This window comes from Macaca mulatta, chromosome 6 (genome assembly GCF_049350105.2).
Source record: "Macaca mulatta isolate MMU2019108-1 chromosome 6, T2T-MMU8v2.0, whole genome shotgun sequence".
NCBI classification, from domain to species: domain Eukaryota; kingdom Metazoa; phylum Chordata; class Mammalia; order Primates; family Cercopithecidae; genus Macaca; species Macaca mulatta.
In genome coordinates, this window is record NC_133411.1 from 78,892,607 (window position 1) to 78,917,027 (window position 24,421).

The window sequence follows — 24,421 nt, forward strand, 5'->3', positions numbered from 1 at the left end:
AACCTGTTGTTTAAATATGTGATTTATCTAGCCATTCTACTGAAGAGGACATTTGGGTTGGTTTGGTTTGTGAGCATGTGCATAGTGTTTCTGTGAACATTCTTGCATATGCCAGATCTTATTTTAAAAGACCGATGCAGGGTTTCCCATCATTGGACTAGCCCCCTTTATGAGGAAGATGGTTCACTCCCAAGATTAACATTTTTGGAGTTATGATACCCCATTTTTATTTCATTAGAGCACCTACTCCTCCCAAAATGATGTATAGCATAAATCTTTCTTGATACAAATTTACCTAGTTTAAGGGCATGGCAATGTCATCAGCATCTACTCATCTCTGTGTGACCACAGCACCTTGTCCAGTGCTCTGCACAAAGAAAGTGTTTATAACACTTGCTTAGTTGAATTGTTTAAGAACAAGCCCCCACATCTCCACCACCTCCACAAGTCCCACCTCTCTTCATCTTCCCCAAGCAAAATACCATAGCTCCCTTAACCATTTCTTACAGCAATGGTACTCAATTCTTTTGTTCTAGTATTTCCAGGGTAAAATAATTTTTGAAAACTCTATACCCATCCACATTTTCAAGCTGACATCTTTACCATTCATTTAAATAAATGTAAAGAGTGAAATTTCTACCATCTTATAAATTGTTTAAATATTTTATTTAAAAAAAAACAATGAAACTGCATGTTTGGCTCACACAATTTACAGAAAAGGTCAACCATATAACATAATTGGCAAAGCTGCTGTCATTGTCAAATTAATTAGCAAATCAGGCTTACTTTCATATAACCATAGTTTTCTATTAAGTTTTCTAAATTATTTCAAATACACATGTTAATACACATCCCTCAGCAAACATTACTTCTGAATTCTCATCCTAAGCTACATAGCTGCATGGATGGATGCATGGATGGATGGATGGATGGATGGATGGATGGATGGATCGACAGATGGATGGATGGATGGATGGATGGATGGAGACACAGAAATTCACCATGACTTTCTCACCTGAATGAAACAGTGCCACATCTTTAATATTTCCTCCCAAACCTTCTTTTCCTTTACTTTCCTGTGACTCTCTCTCAGGAGGGATGCATGTCTAAATTCTTTATTTGGTACCCGGAAGTCTTTTACAGTTCAGGGTAATAATGCTACACAGGAAGATGCAGCATTGCAGGGAGAGCTGGTTTTCTTCTTTTCTAAACTGGGGGCAGAGAAAGGGGAGGTGGGAATTATGCTTGGAGCCAATTTGTCCCATGTTTTCTTTCTAAAAGCATATGAAGGGGAAAATGATTGGTGTTTTAAAGATGTTGGGTCACTTTACTTTCTCATGCTATTAGGCCAAGCTATGACCCTTAGTTTCATCTCCAGATAATCAGATATAAAAGGCCCACAGGAATCCAGAAGCTAGACAGAGCTCAGGTGTTCCAATCTCTCAAGAAAATGGGCAGTAAGAGATTTACTAATAGTATGTTTGCTCACCTGGCATTTGGAAAGTTCAAAATTATCCCTCTTAATTATTCTATTTTGTTTGTTAATATTGTGATCAGGTATTTTCTATATCGTGGTAGAATCAGTACTATTATCAATTCTTAATTATCTAACAATATTTATTTTGTTCATTACCTGAGGTCGAATTTTAATTCAGGTTGACTTTTCCCTGAAATTTAGCACAACAAACATCTTAGCTCATTTACCCCCCACAGCTCAAACAGTTTAAGCTCATGGAAGGCAAACTAATTTTAAAATAAGCAAGGGACTTGAAAGGCAAGCTTTTGCTGCCAAAAAAAAAAAAAAAAAAAAAGAGGAAAGAAAAGAAAAGAACATAATACATTATTAGTCAATTGGTATTTCTCTGACATCTGGTAACCCCTATTCTCCAGAACAGCTGCAAACTTGAAATAGCCCCAAAGGCCTCTGGGAGTGAGCAGTGGTTCACTTTGGGAAGATTCAACCTTGAAGGTTACAGAAGACGTGAGGCAACTGATTCTTTTTCTAGACAACAGCACACACCTAAGACAACAGGATCTCTGAAGGCTATAGAAGCCAGTCCACGATAATGTCAAAACCCAGAATCTCAGGAGACCTAGGACAGGAGGAACTGAAAAAAGTGATGAAAAATGGCAACTGACCGGCCAAAACAGAGGAGCCAGAGCAAAGCCTAGAAATGTTGATTTGGGAAAAAATAGATGTCCCAAGAGTGAAGAGAGGGGACTTACGGGAACCTGGAAGACTACCAAGGACAAGTAGCCCCAGCCCAAAGAGAACAGCAAACTGGAGATGCTCAATGTTAGCTACCCTGCCCTGAACACTTCAGGATGGCTGAACGCCTACACATGGTAATGAAGGAAGGGCCCTCATTCTAGCTAGATTCTTCTGGCTTTTAAGAACAGAGATCTCTGCATATCAGCTTCTTAGTCTTCCCTCAATTGACTTTATCTGCTTCACCACAGTGACTGCTTTCTCACAGCTTTGCTTACTTATAGACCATCACGGACTCTTCAGCCCTGACTTTATGTCAGAGGTTTTGTTTAGGCTCAGCTTGCAAATCTTTACCTCTTTCCATATTTGGCTTAGATTACTGAGCATCCTATTTGTCCAACTCAACTTTTTAAGCCAGACTGTAGGTCAACGATCATTGACCAGCTTGTGGACTGGCTACTTTTGAAACAGGTGCCCATTTTTATTCAATCAGTTGGGAAGAGAGTCACATGCTTCAAAGCATAGCTACCCTAGGCCTGCTCATCAGTGGAAATTGTGGCAAACAGATGTTACAAAATGTCTAGGGAGACCTTGAGCCACCTAGGAATATTAATTTAGTTTAACATTCTCTGTTTGATAAAAGCAAGAAAATCTGATAAACTTCCAACAAGGATTTTACCTCTTAAAGGAATAACTTTCAATTACGTAAAAAGCTCACTTATTCTGAATACCATATAGAGAGGTTACTAGATATTCTCTTTCAGATGACATAGTAGACCAGTAGATATTTTTTCTTTAGCCTGAGGAGTTAAAGTGGCAGTTGTAATGTTACCATCAGTGAGTCTTCTGCTGAGTATAGCTACTTTTTTTTTTTTTTTTAGATGGAGTCTTGCTCTGTCTCCCAGGCTGGAGTGCAGTGGTGCAATCTCGGCTCACTGCAAGCTCCGCCTCCTGGGTTCGCACCATTCTCCTGCCTCAGCCTCCTGAGTAGCTGGGACTACAGGCACCCACCAGCACGCCCAGCTAATTTTTTTGTATGTTTTTAGTAGTGATGGGGTTTCACTGTGTTAGCCAGGATGGTCTCAATCTCCTGATCTTGTGATCCACCCTCCTTGGCCTCCCAAAGTGCTGGGATTACAGGCATAGCTACCTTTTTTAACTGGAATGGTTGAGAGTATTCTTACTGATGCTCCTTAATCCATTTAACCCACAACTTCTCACAACTACAGGAAACATGACTCATACATTTCTTGGGCCTTTCATGGAATTAAGTTTTGGCATTATATGCAAGTACTGACTTTAAAAATTTTCGTATCACAGCTAAGAAATGTATATATTTGTCCCTGTGCAAAATGGCAAATAGATAGCTCTTCATTCCCACGACAATGATATCATGCTCTTACTAAAAACAGGGTCGTAGTCTAAAAGCCAATGAGAATGAAGTTGGTATAAACCATTATAATTGGACCGCATTTCTCCTGCCCCTCTGCCAAACCACATCCACTTATCCTTCCAAGCCCAGCCAAATCCCACCTTGTCTGTGAAATTTCTGAGATGATAATGATTAAAAGAACAAGGACAGGGAAAGGCAAGATCCTGGGAAATAGCTTGGGTGACTAAGAGAGGTTTCTATAGCCAATAATAAAGAGGGAGTGTAGGGAGAAAGGCGTCAGGGAAGAGGCCTCAGCCAGTAGCTGGAACTGGCCACATGAGCAGCTTCAATGGTAGGGCCAGTTTTGGAAGCTCCGAAGAAGGAAGAAAGGCAAATCTCACTTCCAGTACACTAAAACTGGTGGACACTGGGGACAGGGCAGAGACAGGAGATACTTGTCTAGAATACGAAATCAGAGTGGGAACAACAGAGGGAAGGATGGAATGCTGAGCCGTCATCCTGGCCAAGGGGCAAGGATGGGTAAATGCAGTGTTCAATGTTTGAAATGGGCTGGGCAGAGCTAATGGCAGGGATTATTTGAGCCTACCTTCTAAGTTTAGAGGAATAGAAGAGCAGAAAATTAAGATATCAACTGATCTTTCTCTTCTCTGAACTCTTGGGAATTCTTAATGCATAGAAACATACAATTTAACACTAGCTTGTTCTCACCTTGTCTCTTAATCTAATATTTTTAAATTGCAAGGGCCAGAAACCTATTCAAACTAACTCAAGTTAAAAGGGATGTCAAATGGCAAGACTATAGCAAGGTCTCAGAGAGATTCAGGAAATGCAAAACAAATAAGATCCAAGAAGGGAGAAAGCCAGGAATCTTGAAGATCGGCCACACTTCATTTCCCTCTCTGTTATGGATTGCCTATTTCTTTGCATAACTATTTCATCTAGATTTCCACTGTTCTTTACCTGGTCCATCTGTACTTCCATTTTCTCAAAACCCCAATGGTCCCATTATAGCTACCCAAACCTGACTTCATGACCTCTCATTCGAGCACCCATCACCAATGTGTTGAGTTTCTCTATTTCCTAAGTGTAAATTCCTTGTTAGGGGAATATAATTGACTTGACTTTTCTTTTCCATAAAGATTCCAAGGCATGGGTGGCTATCTGTGGGTGGGGTGTTCACCTCAAGTGATCTGGGGGATAAGGCAAGATAAGAACCCCTTGGTTCTCAACAATGATTGAAGGGAGGAGACCTCTGTGGATTATGAGTAAGGCATATGCGGACACATTTCTAGGACATATTCCCAATACGTTGTGAGATTCTGGAGGGCTAGAATAGTGACATGTCTCGGGTACACGTGTAGTAGAAGCTCCCTTATTCAACCTCCACTTAGCTGACTCTCCAAATTTACTTATGATCTCCATTTCCTCTAGAAAACTTACTGCTCCATGCCCATGGCATAAAGAAGTCTCTCAGCTAGGAAGCCACTCTGTGTCTACTTCTTCCCTTGAGTTATGAGCTTGCCAAGGATCAGCCATGTTTGTTGCCCTATGTCCTTACACCAGTAATAGTGTAAGGACATAGGGCAACAAACAATTTAATAGATAAATTTAGAGCATGTGAATTAAAAAACTGTTTCTACAAAAACTGATTTGAATGCTGTGAAAAGACACATAAAATTGAACCACACATACACAAAAACTTCACTCTCAAATTAGATGTGAGAAAGACAATAAAATAATGTAGGGGGAAATGTATGAAAAATCTGCAAGTCATCCACAGTCAGCTTGCATGAAAACTATCTTTATGTTGTTGAGTCATTTGAAAGAAACCAAAACTGGAAATAATAGAGTATTCACTATGGATATGATTTTTTCCAGAAAGATCATACAGAACTCTTATCAGCTGATCTAGAACCAAAGCACAGGTCTTAGCTTTCCATGAAAAACTGGCAAATGAATTTATATGTATATTATTTATATGAATTTATATGTTTACATATTAACTTCAGGTATATGTACAATTAAAACGTTGGATTTACTGAAACAGCCAATCATGATAAGGAAAACTTTTTCCATTACAGTGAGTTCTCTGGTGATGTTGATAGCTTGGAACTGGAGGTCATGGTCGAGTATAGCTTGTCCAAAGGCAAAGGCAATAAAGTCAGTGCAGAAAAAGTAAACAAAACACACTCAGTGAATGGCATTACTGAGGAAGCTGATCCCACCACTTACTCTGGCAAAGTCATTCACCCCTGAGGAGTGTTGATCCAACACAGACTGAGTACCGAGGAATGATTGAGATTGTGAAGGAGGGCGATATGAAAGGTGATGTCTATCCATTTGGTGTCATTGGGATGGCCAACAATAGGGATTGCCTGCAGAAAGGGGAAAGCATCAAGTTCCAATTGTGTGTCCCGGGCCAAAATGCACAAACTATGGCTTACAACATCACACCCCTGCATAGGGCCACAGTGGAATGTGTGAAAGATCAGTTTGGCTTCATTAACTATGAAGTAGGAGATAGCCAGAAGCTCTTTTTCCGTGTGAAAGAAGTTCAGGATGGCATTGAGCTACAGGCAGGAGATGAGGTGGAGTTCTCGTGATTCTTCATCAGCGCACTGGCAAGTGCAGCGCCTGTAATGTTTGGCAAGTTTATGAGGGCCCCAAGGCTGTTGCAGCTCCTCGACCTGATTGGTTGGTCAATCGTTTGAAGAACATCACTCTGGATGATGCCAGTGCTCCTCACCTAATGGTTCTTCATCAGCCAAGGGGACCAGATAACTCAATGGGGTTTGGTGCAGAAACATCCATCAAGCTGATGTCATTGACTAACCACATCCACAAAACATATCTTTAATCCATTATGATCAAGTTGGGGAGAATCTGGTGAAGGGTTCTTGATATCTCCCTCTTCATCCCTCCCGAATCTGGAATACTTATTCTATTGAGCTATTACACCAGTTTTAACACCTTCTTCGGGTTATGTTTAAAAAAAAATAAATTTAAGAAAACCATTTTAAAATAATGCACAGTTCAGCCTGGAAAACTTAAGGAGGTGTCTTACAGTGTCAATTTTAGGAGCTTTATTTGGAGCATTTAACGCAACTGGTAATTGCAAAATCCACTTCGCCTGTGTAAGTGAAAAATATAGACTGTTATCTTGTTGGCCCTATGAAATTCTGCACTTTTCATTATATACTCTACCTTCATTAATTACTTCTGGCAAGATGTTCTGCCTTAGCACTCAGTTGCATTCTTTTTCTTTTTCTTCCTGTTCATTATGCTTTAATTCTGAGGACCATATGAGGGTAGAATACATTATCTTTTAAAAATTACACAAATTTGTATAGGCAAACCATTTCTTAAAGTTGATGGCCAAATTTTAAAATGTTATTTTTTATATCATTTATAATCTTGTCACAATCCACTTAAAGAGGTTTGTTTATATTTCAGTGAAAATTATCTTCCAGAGTAGGTTTTATTCTTGAGTTGAGGGGTAACTTAACTACAATTAGTAAGTATGGTACAGAATTTCATGCAAATGAGGAGTGCCAGCAGTCTGAAAAGTTAAACATATTTAAACAAAAACAAAAAAAATGAATGCACAAACTTGCTGCTGCTTGGATCAATGCAGCTTCTAGGACCCTGTTTCTTTTACTGATTTAAAAACAAAACAAACAAAAAAAATAAAAATGTTGTGCCTGAAATGAATCTTGTTTTTTTTTAATAAGTAGCCACTTGGTTAGTGTGTCCTGTAAAATACAGACACTTGACCCTTGGTGTAGCTTCTGTTCAACTTTATAACACGGGAATGGATGGGTGTGATTTCTTGGCCGTCTTCTTGAATTGGCCATAGACAGGGTCCCCGGCCAGTGGACTGAAGGCTTTGTCTAAGATGACAACGGTCAGCTCAGGGTATGTGGGGAGGGCGCTTTTATCTTCCCCCTTGTCGTTTGAGGTTTTGATCTCTGGGTAAAGAGGCCGTTTGTCTTTGTAAACACAATACATTTTTGCTTTCTCCAGTTTTCTGTTAATGGTGAAATAATGGAAGTGAATAAAGTTTTACTGATTTTTGAGACACTTAAAAAAAAACAACAAAAATGTTTTGGGTAGTTTTTTTGTTTGTTTGTTTGTTTGAGATGAAGTCTTGCTCTGTTGTCCAGGCTGGAGTGCAGTGGCGCGATCTCAGCTCACTGCAACCTCTGACTCCTGGGTACACAAATCTGCCTCAGTCTCCCGAGTAGCCGGGACTAGAGGCGCCCGGCACCACGCCCGGCTAATTTTTTGTATTTTTAATAGAGACAGGGTTTCACCATATTAGCCAGGATGGTCTGGTAGTAGTCTTTTTTATTATCATTCTCTTCAGTAGCTGCCAGCCATCAGTGCAGTCAGATTAAGCAGGACTTCTGCTGCAATTTTAATCCTTCCTGCCCCTCCCCACTCAGTAACTTGCTTAAGCACCGAATATGTAATAGGCACTAACAAACCCCTATTCCTTGACAACCCCAAAGGAGGTAAGCAGTTGAACAACAACAAACACCCTGTGCCCAAATAAGCTTCATGGCCCAATATTCCTCACCACTGAGCCAACTGTTAGTAATAATGAACTTGAGCCAGTTCACTGTTAATTCCAAGACAGAAAATAATGTGATCTTTTGCTTTGAATTCATGGTCAAAATATTTGGCATGCTTTTAAATATCCCCCTAGACAGTAGGGAACCTGCCCTAAACATTGTCCTACCCCTAGAGATGGGGTCAGCGAAACAACAGAAAAAATGCAAAGTAATGATAGTGCATTCTTTGCCCTGCCATCCAGTGTAATGGGTAAGAGCACAGCTCTGGGGGCTGAGGTTCCTTGGCATTAACTTGCCACAAGACCTTGACAACTACTTACTCTTCCTGAGTCTCAGTTTCCTCTTCTGTCAAATGGGTTGTTGTAAGAACTAAATGTAAATGAAGTCATGGATGAAAGGCAAGATAAAGTTTTCTTTTCCCCTCACCCTCCTTTTCCCCTCCTCTAACCACCTGCCCACCAAGGAGATAGGGAGGGTGGAAAACACAATAAAGAGAAGAAACTGTCCCTCTAACAATGTCTGGAGTATCTACAGAGCAGTCAGCAATAACAAGAAAGAGGTATGTGTTATGTTTGCTGCACTCTGAAGAAGAGGAAGGGCCTAAAACCTCCTCAGCATCTCACTGTAAGGCCCAGAGCAAGAGTGCCTTGAAACTCTTCTCCAGAATGCAATCATTCATTCATTCCTGCAGTGAGTGCCATCTAAGTGCCAGGCATTGATTCTGACACAGCAGTGAACAAAATAAAGTGTCTACTCTCATGGAGCTTACATGACATTCTAGTTGAAGAAAAAACTAAAAGGTTACCTGTGAAACCTATGCATGATACCTGTTACCTAATAAGTACTCAATAAACACCAGCTATTTTAATTATTATTGTCATTCTTACCAACCTGATTGCACAATCTAATTCAGGATGGTTAAAATATGTCCCTTGACTAATAGATAAATAGCTAGTTCCTACCCTAAAGCTGGATCCATCTTCCATTAGCTATCTCAGGAGCCAAACGGGGGACTCCAGTGCTCCTCCAAAGCACACAACTCCTTGTTTTAGGATTTTTTTCCTCCCTTACCTTCCTACCTGTTTTTGGAAATCAGCACCATTTCGCAGCTCTCCAGAGGTTAGGAATGGAAGCAGGGGAAGTCACAGCTGCAATGGTCTATTAAAATATGAATAACTGATGCCCCACCTCCCATCCTATTCAAGCAGTAAAAGACAGCCACCCTCTGCAAGGGTCTCCAGCTGTATGCACATGTATGAGCACAAGGAAGGGCCCGTCAACTCACAGAGACAGCAGGCTTATCTGGGATTGCCTATTTCGTGCCTAGCAGGTTTCCCCCTGGGGCCCACGCAGGTCACTCTCTTTAAAACTGGAATCCCCACACACTCATGCTGTTAGCCCGCTCTGTTTTTTAAAAATTACCTTCCAAGATGTAATTCACTTATTTATTATGTTTGTGCTTTATTTTCTCTTTCCTCCATGATAATGTGAGTTCTTATGAGGGCAAAGATGTCTGTCAATTAGAACAATGTCTGTAACATATTAGGCACTTGGTAAATATTTGTTCAAGGAATACATGAAAACCTCAGAGGAAAACGCTTTTTATCAATCCTGGTAGGGCTTTGTGGCACTTAACAAATGCTCCAAAAAGCCCTTTTCCGAGGCAGCAACCTGAGAGCAATGCCCCCTCTGCATTCTGGGATCTGGGCTGTGTGGCCTTCTTCTCTTGTTTCTATTCTTTTAATCGCTCCCTTCCTGGGTTTTATATTGCACGCCCGGTCTTCCAGCGTCATGATTACTGTAATAAACAAACTGAAGGGCTGAATGCATCTTTTTCTCCCCTTGCAGCATGAAGAGCAGTTCGCGGTATCCGGTAAATAGGAAGCACGAATATATAACGAAACTGGGATTTGAAAGCGCCACCTTCAGTTGTAAGATCTAAGGGTGGACTGCGCGAGCGGAGGCCGGCAGGGCTGCGGGCAGTGCCGCTTTCCGGGGCCTCCTTCGCCTAGACAAGCAGGGCAGAGGTCAGGACAAACGAGGGAAAAGGACGGGAGCACCAGCTCTCTCCTTCCCTCCAACCCCTACGTTAACTGGAAAAGGCAGCGTGTTCTGGGCCTTTCCCGGCTAAAGCAGCAGTAGGCGACCGACGAGGGAGGCGGGTGGAGAGGTGACTGGGAGCCCACAACACGGACCCAGGCGGAGGACAGAGCGAAGGGCGGCGGGGAGGGGCCCAGAGGGGCTGCCAGGGCAGGGGCGGGCGCCTCCTCCCGGCCGCCCGCCAAGCATGCCCGGATCCCCTTAGCCGCGTCCCAGCACATGGACTTGCTTACACTCGCTGAGAGACGGAGGAGCCGCGCTGCAGAGCTGTCTGGGCGCTTTTTCCCATTTTTGCTCCAGGATCCAGAGATTTGAGCAGGGGTGGGGTGAGGTGGGGCGGCGGGGTCCCTCCCCTTCCTTAGGCCCAGCCAGTGAGGTCCCCGGTCTCTCTGTCCTTTCCTCGCCGTCGCCCTCTCTCTGCCAGGCTCTCCTGTTAGTCCTCCAGGGGCCCACGCTAGCCCCTCACCTCCCCTTGAAGTCTTTTCTAACCTCTGCGGCCTCCTTGGTCCCCGACGCCCGTGTTCCTGTAGGAAGTTTACAGTTCACACGATGTCTCATCTCTCGGTATATGTCTCCCCTCTCGGTATATGTCTCCCAAGTAAATTGTGAAGCATAAAGAGCTATATGCTTTTTTTGCTTTCAGCAATTTTTTTCCCCTAATTATAAAGTGCTTCCGTAGTTTCTGTCGTAAACAATAATCCTGCCCAGCCACTTATTGTGTGACCTCAGGAAAATCCTATCTGAGTTTTCTCATGCAAAATGAGATTTGTAAGGTCTCTTCCAGCTTTTAAATTCAAGGACTTTCCTGAGCTAGAAAACTGGAAGTTGGATAGAGCTGTTCCAGTACAGTGGTTTGGGGTCTGAATGCATTGTTTCTGGGGGCCACGGGTAGGTGGCGTCTGGGAGCAGCCCGCAGAAAGAGGGGCCAACAGTGACCCCGGGTTTCTTCTGTCCTGGACACTCACCACCGGCCTCAGTTATTCTAAAACTGGGTCTCCGAGCCACACATGTATGACCACCCTGCCACTGGCTCAGACAAGGGAAAAATCTCTGTTCCTGTAGTTCAATGCTGAAAGGAGGACATTTTTCAGAGAGACATTTTGCTAGGAAATGATGAAGTACAAAAACACAAAACCGTGGAAGCATCCAATCAGAGCCCACATTCTTGTGAGGAACTTTAGTAAGAGGCAGACACACTGGCAGACAAATTTTAGGCAACCTTGAGGCTCAGGTCATTTTCCTCAACTGAACCATGAAGACAAAGGAGGCCGCGCCAAAGACAGGCTCACTACTACTACACTGAGTATGTGGCCCCTTTCCTGGAGCCGGACAGAGAAGGAGCAGGGGCTTCAGGATCATTCACATGTGAATCTGACTCCAGTGTTGCCGTTTTTTGGCTGTCTGAGCTGGGACAAGCTTCTTAACTTCCCCGATTCTCGATTTCTGTTCTATTAAATAGGGATAATATCTTCTATCCCACTGGGTTGAATGAATGTTTTTGTTGTTGTTGTTGTTGTTGTTTATTATACTTTAAGTTCTAGGGTACATGTGCATAACGTGCAGGTTTGTTACATATGTATACTTGTGCCATGTTGGTGTGCTGCACCCATCAACTTGTCAGCACCCATCAACTCGTCATTTACATCAGGTATAATTCCCAGTGCAATCCCTCCCTGCTCCCCCCTCCCCATAATAGGCCCCAGTGTGTGATGTTCCCCTTCCTGAGTCCAAGTGATCTCATTGTCCAATTCCCACCTATGAGTGAGAACATGCGGTGTTTGGTTTTCTGTTCTTGCGATAGTTTGCTGAGAATGATGGTTTCCAGCTGCATCCATGTCCCTACAAAGGACACGAACTCATCCTTTTTTATGGCTGCATGGTATTCCATGGTGTATATGTGCCACATTTTCTTAATCCAGTCTGTCACTGATGGACATTTGGGTTGATTCCAAGTCTTTGCTATTGTGAATAGTGCTGCAATAAACATACGTGTGCATGTGTCTTTATAGCAGCACGATTTATAATCCTTTGGGTATATACCCAGTAATGGGATGGCTGGGTCATATGATATTTCTAGTTCTAGATCCTTGAGGAATCACCATACTGTTTTCCACAGTGGTTGACCTAGTTTATAATCCCACCAATAGTGTAAAAGTATTCCTATTTCTCCACATCCTCTCCAGCACCTGTTGTTTCCTGACTTTTTAATGATTGCCATTCCAACTGGTGTGAGATGGTATCTCATTGTGGTTTTGATTTGCATTTCTCTGATGGCTAGTGATGACGAGCATTTTTTCATGTGCCTGTTGGCTGTATGAATGTCTTCTTTTGCGAAATGTCTGTTCATATCGTTTGCCCACTTTTTGATGGGGTCGTTTGTTTTTTTCTTGTAAATTTGTTTGAGTTCTTTGTAGGTTCTGGATATTAGCCCTTTGTCAGATGAGTAGATTACAAAAATTTTCTCCCATTCTGTAGGTTGCCTGTTCACTCTGATGGTAGTTTCTTTTGCTGTGCAGAAGCTCTTTAGTTTACTTAGATCCCATTGGTCAATTTTGGCTTTTGTTGCCATTGCTTTTGGTGTTTTAGACATGAAGTCCTTGCCCATGCCTATGTCCTGAATCGTATTACCTAGGTTTTCTTCTAGGGTTTTTATGGTATTAGGTCTAAGATTTAAGTCTCTAATCCATCTTGAATTAATTTTCGTATAAGGAGTAAGGAAAGGATCCAGTTTCAGCTTTCTACTTATGGCTAGCCAATTTTCCCAGCACCATTTATTAAATAGGGAATCCTTTCCCCATTTCTTGTTTTTGTCGGGTTTGTCAAAGATCAGATGGCTGTAGATGTGTGGTATTATTTCTGAGGACTCTGTTCTGTTCCATTGGTCTATATCTCTGTTTTGGTACCAGTACCATGCTGTTTTGGTTACTGTAGCCTTGTACTATAGTTTGAAGTCAGGTAGCGTGATGCCTCCAGCTTTGTTCTTTTGACTTAGGATTGTCTTGGCAATGCGGGCTCTTTTTTGGTTCCATATGAAGTTTAAAGCAGTTTTTTCCAATTCTGTGAAGAAACCCATTGGTAGCTTGATGGGGATGGCATTGAATCTATAAATTACCTTGGGCAGTATGGCCATTTTCACAATATTGATTCTTCCTATCCATGAGCATGGTATGTTCTTCCATTTGTTTGTGTCCTCTTTTATTTCACTGAGCAGTGGTTTGTAGTTCTCCTTGAAGAGGTCCTTTACATCCCTTGTAAGTTGGATTCCTAGGTATTTTATTCTCTTTGAAGCAATTGTGAATGGAAGTTCATTCATGATTTGGCTCTCCGTTTGTCTGTTACTGGTGTATAAGAATGCTTGTGATTTTTGCACATTAATTTTGTATTCTGAGATTTTGCTGAAGTTGCTTATCAGCTTAAGGAGATTTTGGGCTGAGAAAATGGGGTTTTCTAAATATACAATCATGTCATCTGCAAACAGGGACAATTTGACTTCTTCTTTTCCTAACTGAATACCCTTGATTTCTTTCTCTTGCCTGATTGCCCTAGCCAGAACTTCCAACACTATGTTGAATAGGAGTGGTGAGAGGGCATCCCTGTCTTGTGCCAGTTTTCAAAGGGAATGCTTCCAGTTTTTGCCCATTCAGTATGATATTGGCTGTGGGTTTCTCATAAATAGCTCTTATTATTTTGAGATATGTTCCATCAATACCGAATTTATTGAGCATTTTTATCATGAAGGGCTGTTGAATTTTGTCAAAGGCCTTTTCTGCAGCTATTGAGATGATCATGTGGTTTTTGTCTTTGGTTCTGTTTATATGCTGGATTACGTTTATTGATTTGTGTATGTTGAATCAGCCTTGCATCCCAGGGATGAAGCCCACTTGATCATGGTGGATAAGCTTTCTGATGTGCTGCTGGATTCGGTTTGCCAGTATTTTATTGAGGATTTTTGCATCAATGTTCATCAGGGATATTGGTCTAAAATTCTCTTTTTTTGTTGTGTCTCTGCCAGGCTTTGGTATCAGAATGATGTTGGCCTCGTAAAATGAGTTAGGGAGGATTCCCTCTTTTTCTATTGATTGGAATAGTTTCAGAAGGAATGGTACCAGCTCCTCCTTGTACTTCTAGTAGAATTCAGCTGTGAATCCGTCTGGTCCTGGACTTTTTTTGGTTGGTAGGCCATTAATTATTGCCTCAATTTCAGAGCCTGGTATTGGTCTATTCAGGGATTCAACTTCTTCCTGGTTTAGTCTTGGGAGAGTGTAAGTGACCGGGATATTAACCATTTCTTCTAGATTTTCTAGTTTATTTGCGTAGAGGTGTTTATAGTATTCTCTGCTGGTAGTTTGTATTTCTGTGAGGTTGGTGGTGATATCCCCTTTATCATTTTTTATTGTGTCTATTTGATTCTTCTCTCTTTTCTTCTTTAATAGTCTTGCTAGCGGTCTATCAATTTTGTTGATCTTTTCAAAAAACCAGTTCCTGGATTCACTGATTTTTTGGAGGGTTTTTTGTGTCTCTATCTCCTTCAGTTCTGCTCTGATCTTAGTTATGTCTTGCCTTCTGCTAGCTTTTGAATGTGTTTGCTCTTGCTTCTCTAGTTCTTTTAATTGTGATGTGAGGGTGTCAATTTTAGGTCTTCCGTGCTTTCTCTTGTGGGCATTTAGTGCTATAAATTTCCCTCTACATACTGCTTTAAACGTGTCCCAGAGATTCTGGTATGTTGTCTCTTTGTTCTCATTGGTTTCAAATAACATCTTTATTTCTGCCTTCATTTCGTTATGTACCCAGTAGTCATTCAGGAGCGGGTTGTTCAGTTTCCATGTAGTTGAGTGGTTTTGATTGAGTTTCTTAGTTCTGAGTTCTAGTTTGATTGCACTATGGTCTGAGAGACAGTTTGTTATAATTTCTGTTCTTTTACATTTGCTGAGGAGTGCTTTACTTCCAATTATGTGGTCAATTTTGGAATAAGTGCGATGTGGTCCTGAGAAGAATGTATATTCTGTTGATTTGGGGTGGAGAGTTCTGTAGATGTCTATTAGGTCCGCTTGGTGCAGAGTTTAGTTCAATTCCTGGATATCCTTGTTAACTCTCTGTCTTGTTGATCTGTCTAATATTGACAGTGGGGTGTTGAAGTCTCCCATTATTATTGTGTGGGAGTCTAAGTCTCTTCGTAAGTCTCTAAGGACTTGCTTTAGAGACAGGGTGCTCCTGTATTGGGTGCACATATATTTAGGATAGTTAGCTTTCTGTTGAATTGATCCCTTTACCATTAGGTAATGTCCTTCTTTGTCTCTTTTGATCTTTGATGGTTTAAAGTCTGTTTCATCAGAGACTAGGATTGCAACCCCTGCTTTTTTTTTTGTTCTCCATTTGCTTGGTAGATCTTCCTCCATCCCTTTATTTTGAGCCTATGTGTATCTCTGCATGTGAGATGGGTCTCCTGAATACAGCAAACTGATGGGTCTTGACTCTTTATCCAATTTGCCAGTCTGTGTCTTTTAATTGGACCATTTAGTCCATTTACATTTAAGGCTAATATTGTTATGTGTGAACTTGATCCTGTCATTATGATATTAGCTGGTTATTTTGCTCATTAGTTGATGCAGTTTCTTCCTAGCCTCGATCGTCTTTACATTTTGGCATGTTTTTGCAATGGCTGGTACTGGTTTTTCCTTTCCATGTTTAGTGCTTCCTTCAGGGTCTCTTGTAGGGCAGGCCTGGTGGTGACAAATTCTCTAAGCATTTGCTTGTCTGTGAAGGATTTTATTTCTCCTTCACTTTTGAAACTTAGTTTGGCTGGATATGGAGTTCTGGGTTGAAAATTCTTTTCTTTAAGAATGTTGAATATTGGCCCCCACTCTCTTCTGGCTTGGAGAGTTTCTGCCGAGAGATCTGCTGTTAGTCTGATGGGCTTCCCTTTGTGGGTAACCCGACCTTTCTCTCTGGCTGCCCTTAAGATTTTTTCCTTCATTTCAACTTTGGTGAATCTGACAATTATGTGTCTTGGAGTTGGTCTTCTCGAGGAGTATCTTGTGGCATTCTCTGTATTTCCTGAATTTGAATGTTGGCCTGCCTTACTAGGTTGGGGAAGTTCTCCTGGATGATATCCTGAAGAGTGTTATCCAACTTGGTTCCATTTTCCCCCTCATTTTCAGGCACTCCAATCAGATGTAGATTTGGTCTTTTCACATAATCCCATACTTCTTGGAGGCTTTGTTCATTTCTTTTTACTCTTTTTTCTTTAGACTTCTCTTCTTGCTTCCTTTCATTCATTTGATCCTCAATCGCTGATACTCTTTCTTCCAGTTGATCGAGTCGGTTACTGAAGCTTGTGCATTTGTCACGTATTTCTCGTGTCATGGTTTTTATCTCTGTCAGTTCGTTTATGGCCTTCTCTGCATTGATTATTCTAGTTATCCATTCTTCCATTCTTTTTTCAAGATTTTTAGTTTCTTTGCACTGGGTATGTAATTCCTCCTTTAGCTCTGAGAAGTCTGATGGACTGAAGCCTTCTTCTCTCAACTCGTCAAAGTCATTCTCCATCCAGCTTTGATCCGTTGCTGGTGATGAGCTGTGTTCCTTTGGAGGGAGAGATGCGCTCTTATTTTTTGAATTTCCAGCTTTTCTGCTGTTTTTTCCCATCTTTGTGGTTTTATCTGCCTTTGGTCTTTGATGGATGGTGACCTACTGATGGGGTTTTGGTGTGGGTGTCCTTTCTGTTTGTTAGTTTTCCTTCTAACAGTCAGGACCCTCAGCTGTAGGTCTGTTGGAGATTGCTTGAGGTCCACTCTAGACCCTGTTTGCCTGGGTATCAGCAGCGGAGACTGCAGAAGATAGAATATTGCTGAACAGTGAGTATTCCTGTCTGATTCTTACTCTGGAAGCTTCGTCTCAGGGGTGTACCCCTCCATGTGAGGTGTCAGTCTGCACCTGGGGGGATGTCTCCCAGTTAGGCTACTCAGGGGTCAGGGACCCACTTGAGCAGGCAGTCTATCCGTTCTCAGATCTCAACCTCAGTGTTGGGAGATCCACTGCTCTCTTCAAAGCTGTCAGACAGGGTCGTTTGCATCTGCAGAGGTTTCTGCTGCTTTTTGTTTAGCTGTGCGCTGTCCCCAGAGGTGGAGTCTACAGAGACAGGCGGCCTCCTTGAGCTGCTGTGGGCTCCACCCAGTTTGAGCTTCCCAGATGCTTTGTTTACTTACTTAAGCCTCAGCAATGGTGGGCGCCCCTCCTCCATCCTCGCTGCTGCCTTGCACTTATATCGCAGACTGCTGTGCTAGCAATGAGGGAGGCTTTGTGGGCGTGGGACCCTCCCGGCCAGGTGTGGGATATAATCTCCTGGTGTGCCATTTGCTAAGACCCTTGGTAAAGCGCAGTGTTAGGGTGGGAGTTACCCGATTTTCCAGGTGTTGTGTGTCTCAGTTCCCCTGGCTAGGAAAAGGGATTCCTTTCCCTCTTGCGCTTCCCAGGTGAGGCGATGCCTTGCCCTGCTTCAGTTCTCGCTGGTTGGGCTGCACCAGCTGACCAGCACCGATTGTCCGGCACTCCCCAGTGAGATGAACCTGGCACCTCAGTTGAAAATGCAGAAATCACCCATCTTCTGTGTCGCTCGCGCTGGGAGCTGGAGACTGGAGCTGTTCCTATTCAGCCATCTTTCTCTGGAGCCTGAATGAATGTTAAATGAAAATGAATGTCATTCAGAGATATTAATTATAAACACAGAGCTTCTGTTGGTTTAAGCACAACAGCTGCTTATTAAGGGATGCTGAGGACCAGAATCCCTAGATAGGCTGGGGAATCCAGCTTGGAAGCCATGAAGCCAGACAGGCTTCACAAATCCCATCACTAGATTCTCCTGCAGATTCTTCCTGCTGCAGCAGCTGGCATGGGCCTCACAGCTTGCACCACCTGTTCAGGCCTGCAAGGCATCTATTAGGGCTTCTGGCACTGCTGCTTCTGCTAGTTGCGCTTTCTCAAGATACCATGTTCATTGCAGCATTGCCTTCCAAATCAAAGTCTCACACAACCTAACAGTTCTGACTGTTATTATTCCTGCAGGTCTGTCTCTGGTCCTGGGAAGGCCCACCCTCTTCAACCCATATTGTTTGATTCATTCGAGACAGCAATCCATCTGTTTTTAAGGCTGATTTTACCCTTGGGTGAAAGTCAGCTTTTTAAGGTCTTCTTCAGGAACAGAATGGTGGGACCTTGGCAGAAAGCACCAGTGTTTGCTGCAACCTCACCTCTTCTCCCCAACCCCTGATACAGCCCCAAGTTCACTAACTTGTCTTGTTTCCCCCTTCCTGCCACCCTGCCCACCCCTGTGCTTAAAGCCTACACTATCTTTAGGCCACCTAATAAATTCCTATTTCTTGCTTGAGTCAAGTTTCAGTTACCTGCTGAGCCACCACCTGGTTGTTCTTTGATTCAATACACAAATGCCTCCAAGGCCTAGACCAGTGGTTCTCAGCTCTGGCTGTACGTTAGAATCAAGGAGGAGTGAGGGGCTGGGCCTCAGGCAGTCTGATTTAATAGATCTTGAGTGAGTCCAGATGTAGGTATTTTTGGCAGCTCCCTAGTTTATTTGACCAGGGAAACTGTCTTCTAAAATCCCATCATGGTTTTACTTACAATGCCAAAAGCTTTAAGCATGGAGTGAACATCAAAAGTACAATATCAAACAAGAGAAGAAGAGGGTAATATACTCCCACTTTCTGATAACTATCTGCAAATACTAACTTTTGAATTAACCATTTGGCAAGTAGAGGCTACAAATTAGCCTTTTTGGGTCATTTTAGCTTTTGGGCTTGAAAATCATATAAATTCCTCCTAAGTCATTTTGTACCTGTTAATAGTGAATTTATATAAAAAAGGGGGTTGGTCACAGTGACTCACACCTATAATCTCAGCAGTTTGGGAGGCCAAGGTGGGAGAATTGCTTGAGCCCATGAGTTCAAGACCAACCTGGGCAAAACATGAGACTTTGTCTCTACAAAAACAACAACAACAACAACAACAAATTATAATAAAATAAATTAGCCAGGGGTGGTGGCACATGCCTGTAGTAACAACTACTCAGAAGGCTCACTTGAGCCCAGGACTTCCAGGCCACATTGGGTTATGGTTGCACTACTGCACTCCAGCCTGGTGACAGAGTGACACGGGGCCTCAAAGATAAAGAAATAAATAGAAAAGGGGAGAGAGGAGAAGGAGTCTTTAAGGGAGTGACCCAATGCCTCATTGTCCAGTCTCTAAGATAAATGAAGAATGGGAAATTCTAAATTCTACTGATTTCAAACATGTGGTTCATTCATAACATGAATCATCTGATGATAAAGTGATTGAAGTAAAAATATCAACAGCTGTGAAACTACCAGGGTGTTTATTACTCATTCTTGTTTCCATCTCTTGTCAATTTCTCCATCTATTCCCCATTTTGAACTGTCAATTATAATGATAAGAGCAGACAGAGGGAAACAACAGGCCTTCAGTGACAAACTAGGTAAGATACTATGAACAATGGAATTGATATTCTACTGCTGCTGCCGCTGTTGAAAACAAGACGACAGACCCCAAACTGCCATTTGGTGTGCAACCAGGTAGCAATGCAGCCGCTAAGGAACACAAGGACCCACCAGTAGGGGGCAGTTGTCATTTTTTTCCCCCAATTAACAACTGAATCCCTGCCCTATGTTTGGGAATCACCCACCTCCCCGACAGAAGCTAAGAGCATCAGACACACATTTTGCACTCTGCCTTTGTAGCTAGGGCATAGGCATAGCTACCAGACCAGGGTCCACCAAGCACAGACAACCCGCAGACTTAGAATCAAAAGCTCAGTGACCAGAAGTGACACGTGGTGGCAGCTATTTTCAGTTGTCAGATGCAGCAGTGGCAGGGATTCTTACAGATGGGTCCAGTATCAAAGGCATTGGTGGGGGGCAGGCTGCAACATTGGGGATGCAGTGCTGGCAGTGGAGAGGGCACTGCAGGACCAGTTCTATACTAAGATGGAGCTGGCTTTTAGACCTCTTAGATATATATGATGAACTACCCAATATCCTTTGAATAAAATATTTCTTTTTTTTTTTTTTTTGAGACAGAGTCTCTTTTTGCCCAGGCTAGAGTGCATTGGCACAATCTCACTCTAACCTCCATCTCCCTGGTTCAAGTGATTCTTCTGCCTCAGCCTCCCAAGTAGGTGGGATTACAGGCATGCACCACCACGCATGGCTATATATATATATATTTTTTTTTTTGGGGGTATTTTCAGTAGAGACAGGTTTTCGCCATATTGGTCAGGCTGGTCCCGAACTCCTGACTTTAGGAGATCCACCCACCTCAGCCTCCCAAAGTGCTGGGATTATAGGCATGAGCCCCTGCACTCGGCCTCTTTTCTTCTTAAATTACCCTGGATTATTGCAACAGTCATGCAGTCATCTCTCTACCTCGAGCCTTGCCATTTTTTGCAGGTGTTCTCAATGGAGTAGTTAGAGTTCCTGTAACCATATCAATTATAGCATAACATTTCTCTATTCAGAACCCTCCAATGCATCCCATCCCACTCAGTTAAAAGCAGTAGACTTTTACAGTGGCCTACAGGGCCCTATGCATACCCACCCCCATTATGTCTCTGAGCACATAGCCTATCACAGTCTCCTTTACTCAGTCTGCAGCCTTTACTCAATCTGCAGCAGCTACTTAAAGGTATCTGCCTCAAGGACTATTTATGTGCTAAATTTTACCTGGCAAGTTCTTCCCCCAAATCCTCATGGCTCACTCCCTTACCTCCTTCAAGCCTTTGCTGAAATATTCCCTTTGTGAAGGCTTCTCTAACAATGCTACATAAAACTGCACCCCATCACCCCCTTTTCCTGCTTCCCTGCAACCCTTATCCCCTTTCCCTGCTTTACTTTCCTCCATAGAACTTATCACTAGCTAACATGTGACATTCAACTTGTTTGTTTATGTCTGTCTTGCTCAGCTCCTATTAGAATGTAAGCTTCAAAAAGGCAGAGATCTTTGTTCACTGCTGCATCTATGGTGCCTGGAATAATGAGTGCCTGACACAGAATAGGTATTCAATAAATATTTGCTGGCTGGATGACTGACTGAATGAAGAGGATGTCAATGATAGGTGAAAAGTGTACGTTTCCCTGATAAAGGGAAGATAGCAGGAAGGAGAAAGTGACTTTGCCGATTGGCAGCTAGAGCTCAGCTGACGACGCAGCGTATCTTCCTGGAAGTCAGTCGGGAGAAAGAAGTTTGAACACAGGAATAGTCAGAGACACCTTGAGGATTCTTTGTTTTTGCTTATTAAGGAGTAGATTGATCTTTTTCAGTTCAATATGGCCAAGAGGAAACCAGCAATCAATATTGGTGGACAGAAATTCTGATTATGGAACAATTGCATAAATTCACTTAGGAAGAGTTGGGCAGTATAATCACGTTACTAGTGAGAGCAGCTACCTCTTTTGATTGCTTACCAAATGCCAGGTGATTTCCAGGCTATACATGGAGTATCCCATTTAATCCTTACAACAAACTCATGAGGTAGGCACTACTATTTTCATCTTATAAGTAAGGAAATAAGCTAAGCCACCAAGTCAAAGACCGTATACCTGGAAAAATGTCATTTTTCATTTGGTTATGTTTTGAGATGAGACAAGATCGAACATTTTAGGTTGATCTCTGTAATCTAAAAATGAGCCTACAGAATTGTATATAACAAGCATGAAGTTGTGGAACATGAACAGGCAGATGAGGTTTGAACATCAGATCTGCAACTCTCTGTCTATATGACTTTAGGCAAGTTACTTATCTCTCTAAGTTTAGATTTATCCTCATTTGTAAAATGTAAAAAATCATACAATTCTTGTAGAGTTGTCACCATTAAATATAATCACACATGGAAACAGCTAATATAGTGTCTAACCCAGAGAAGGCACTCAAGAAATAGCATTATTATCACTATTATTATTGTTATTATTATTATTGAAGGAATTCAGAGTCTACTCTCTTGGCTCCATACTTGTGAGTGCCCACACAAGCATGCTTCTCAAACAATGTTTAGAATCAATTGGGCAGTAGTTTGAAAGTGCAAATACCTGAGTTCTACCCCCAGAGATTCCAATTTAGAGATGATGGGAGTCTAGAAATCTCACTCTCAAATGGAAAACTGGGATTCTCTTAACTCCAAAAAGAACTTCTTACTTTCTAATGTTGTGCGACCTAATGTATGCTACCTGAAATTCCCATGTGAAACTAACCCCTCCAAAGCAGTGTTGCCTAAGGCTAAGGGAATGCGTTCTGGAACCTTGGGCAAGCACATCGAGCTCTCTGGGCCTCACTGTCTTTATCTGTAAAATTGGGATAACAATAATTCCTGCTTCATACAGATGAATCAGGGCTTAAAATAAACATGTAAAACAATTAGAAAGAGCCTGACATAAATTAGATAATCTAATAAAAATAATAAAGACAACAATTATTATTTTATTCTATTTCTCATTCTTCGATCTCCTACTGATGGAAGGATTTTTTTTAAGTGGAGATTATTTTCAGTCCCAAACTTTGCACACAGTATCCTGGCTGGCCTTCACCAATGAAAGAGGCAACACACTGAGCCCACTTCTGCTGGAGCCTGTGCTGAAGAAGGTGGGGCCTGCTGAGCAGTTCCAGACTGGCCTTAAGGAGACTTGACAATGCTTCATATATGTGAGCTAAACTAAATCTCACAAATAAAAATTTCATGTATTCTAGTGTGTAGAGAAGAGGATACTAGTGCATCCATCTTCCCAGCTGCTCTGAGGATGCAGTAATTCCTTCCACTGGTCACTCTTACCCACCCAATCAGGTCTCCACTCTTGGTGTAGCTGCTTCCCTTAGCAAAGAGGCCTTCTCTGGCTACACACTCAAAAGCACCCCACTCGCCTTGCACCTCTCCTATGTTAATCTGTTCTCACATTGCTATAAAGGAATACCTAAGAGTGGGCAATTTATACAGAAGAAAAGGTGAAATTGGCTTAGGGTTCTGCAGGTAGTACAGGAAGCATGATGCTGGCATCCACTTGACTTCTGGGGAAGCCTCAGGAAACTTACAATCATGGCAGAAGGTGAAGGGAAAGCAGTCATATCATGTGGCAAGGGCAGCAGGTGTGGGGGAAGGAGGTGCCACATGTTTATGAACCACCAGATCTCATAAGAACTCACTATTGTGAGGACAGTGCAAGGGGATGGTGCTAAATCATTCATGAGAAATCCACCCCCATGATCCAGTCACCTCCCACCAGTCCCCACCTCCAACACTGGGGATTACAATTCAACCTGAGATTTGGGTGGGAAAACAGATCCAAGCCATAATCACCTCCCCACACCCAAATGGACACATCATTGCTCTGCCATTTCCTCTATCTCAGCCCTTTGTCTACTTTATAGCTCTTATCATAATACATAGTCTGATAATCATTTCACTTATTTTTCTGCTTTCCTGTTTCCAGGCTGTGCCATCTAAACACACACACACACACACACACACACACACACACACACATCCTTGTACGTTTCAGAAACACTGGGATCCCATTTGTCTTGTTTTCTCCTTGCTTGCCAGCGTCTATCTCAGTGCTAGCATTCAACACACAGCAGCTCTCAAGAAATATTGAATAAAGACTGAACTTTTTAGACTTGTGACTCTAAAAAGGCATTTCCTCTGGATGATTCTATCTGGAAGAAAGAGCAAAGGGATGGATCTGAATAAACAGAAAAGTAACAAAAACACCAGTCACAGCTTCCACAGTTTCCTAGAGTGTGGCCATTAGTGGGGTCCATACCAACACTTTTAAGATCATTAAATGAAGATTTCCTGTCTTGAATGTGAAAACCAGAAGCTACACAGAGGCTGAAAAAGTATTAAAGTCATCACAAGGGATTACGAGTAACATAAATTACAATATGGTTTTTTTAAGAGAGAGAGAGAAAAGAGAAAAAAACTTTAATGAGACCAGATCTAAAAGCTCTTGATCTTTCCAAAGAGAGAAAGATTAAGTCCTTTCTTCTCTTTACCATTTTTATCAGTTTGATTTTTAAGCTTGAATTATTCCCTCCACTCCCAAATGAACCACTGTCTATGCCCTGTCTGTC

General features: G+C 42.2%; 1 pseudogene; it reads left to right on the top strand.

Annotated features, from left to right (window-relative positions):
- Window positions 1–5,627: 5,627 nt before the first annotated feature.
- LOC702069 (cold shock domain-containing protein E1 pseudogene) lies at window positions 5,628–6,603 on the top strand (annotated as a pseudogene).
- The last annotated feature ends 17,818 nt before the right edge of the window (window positions 6,604–24,421 follow it).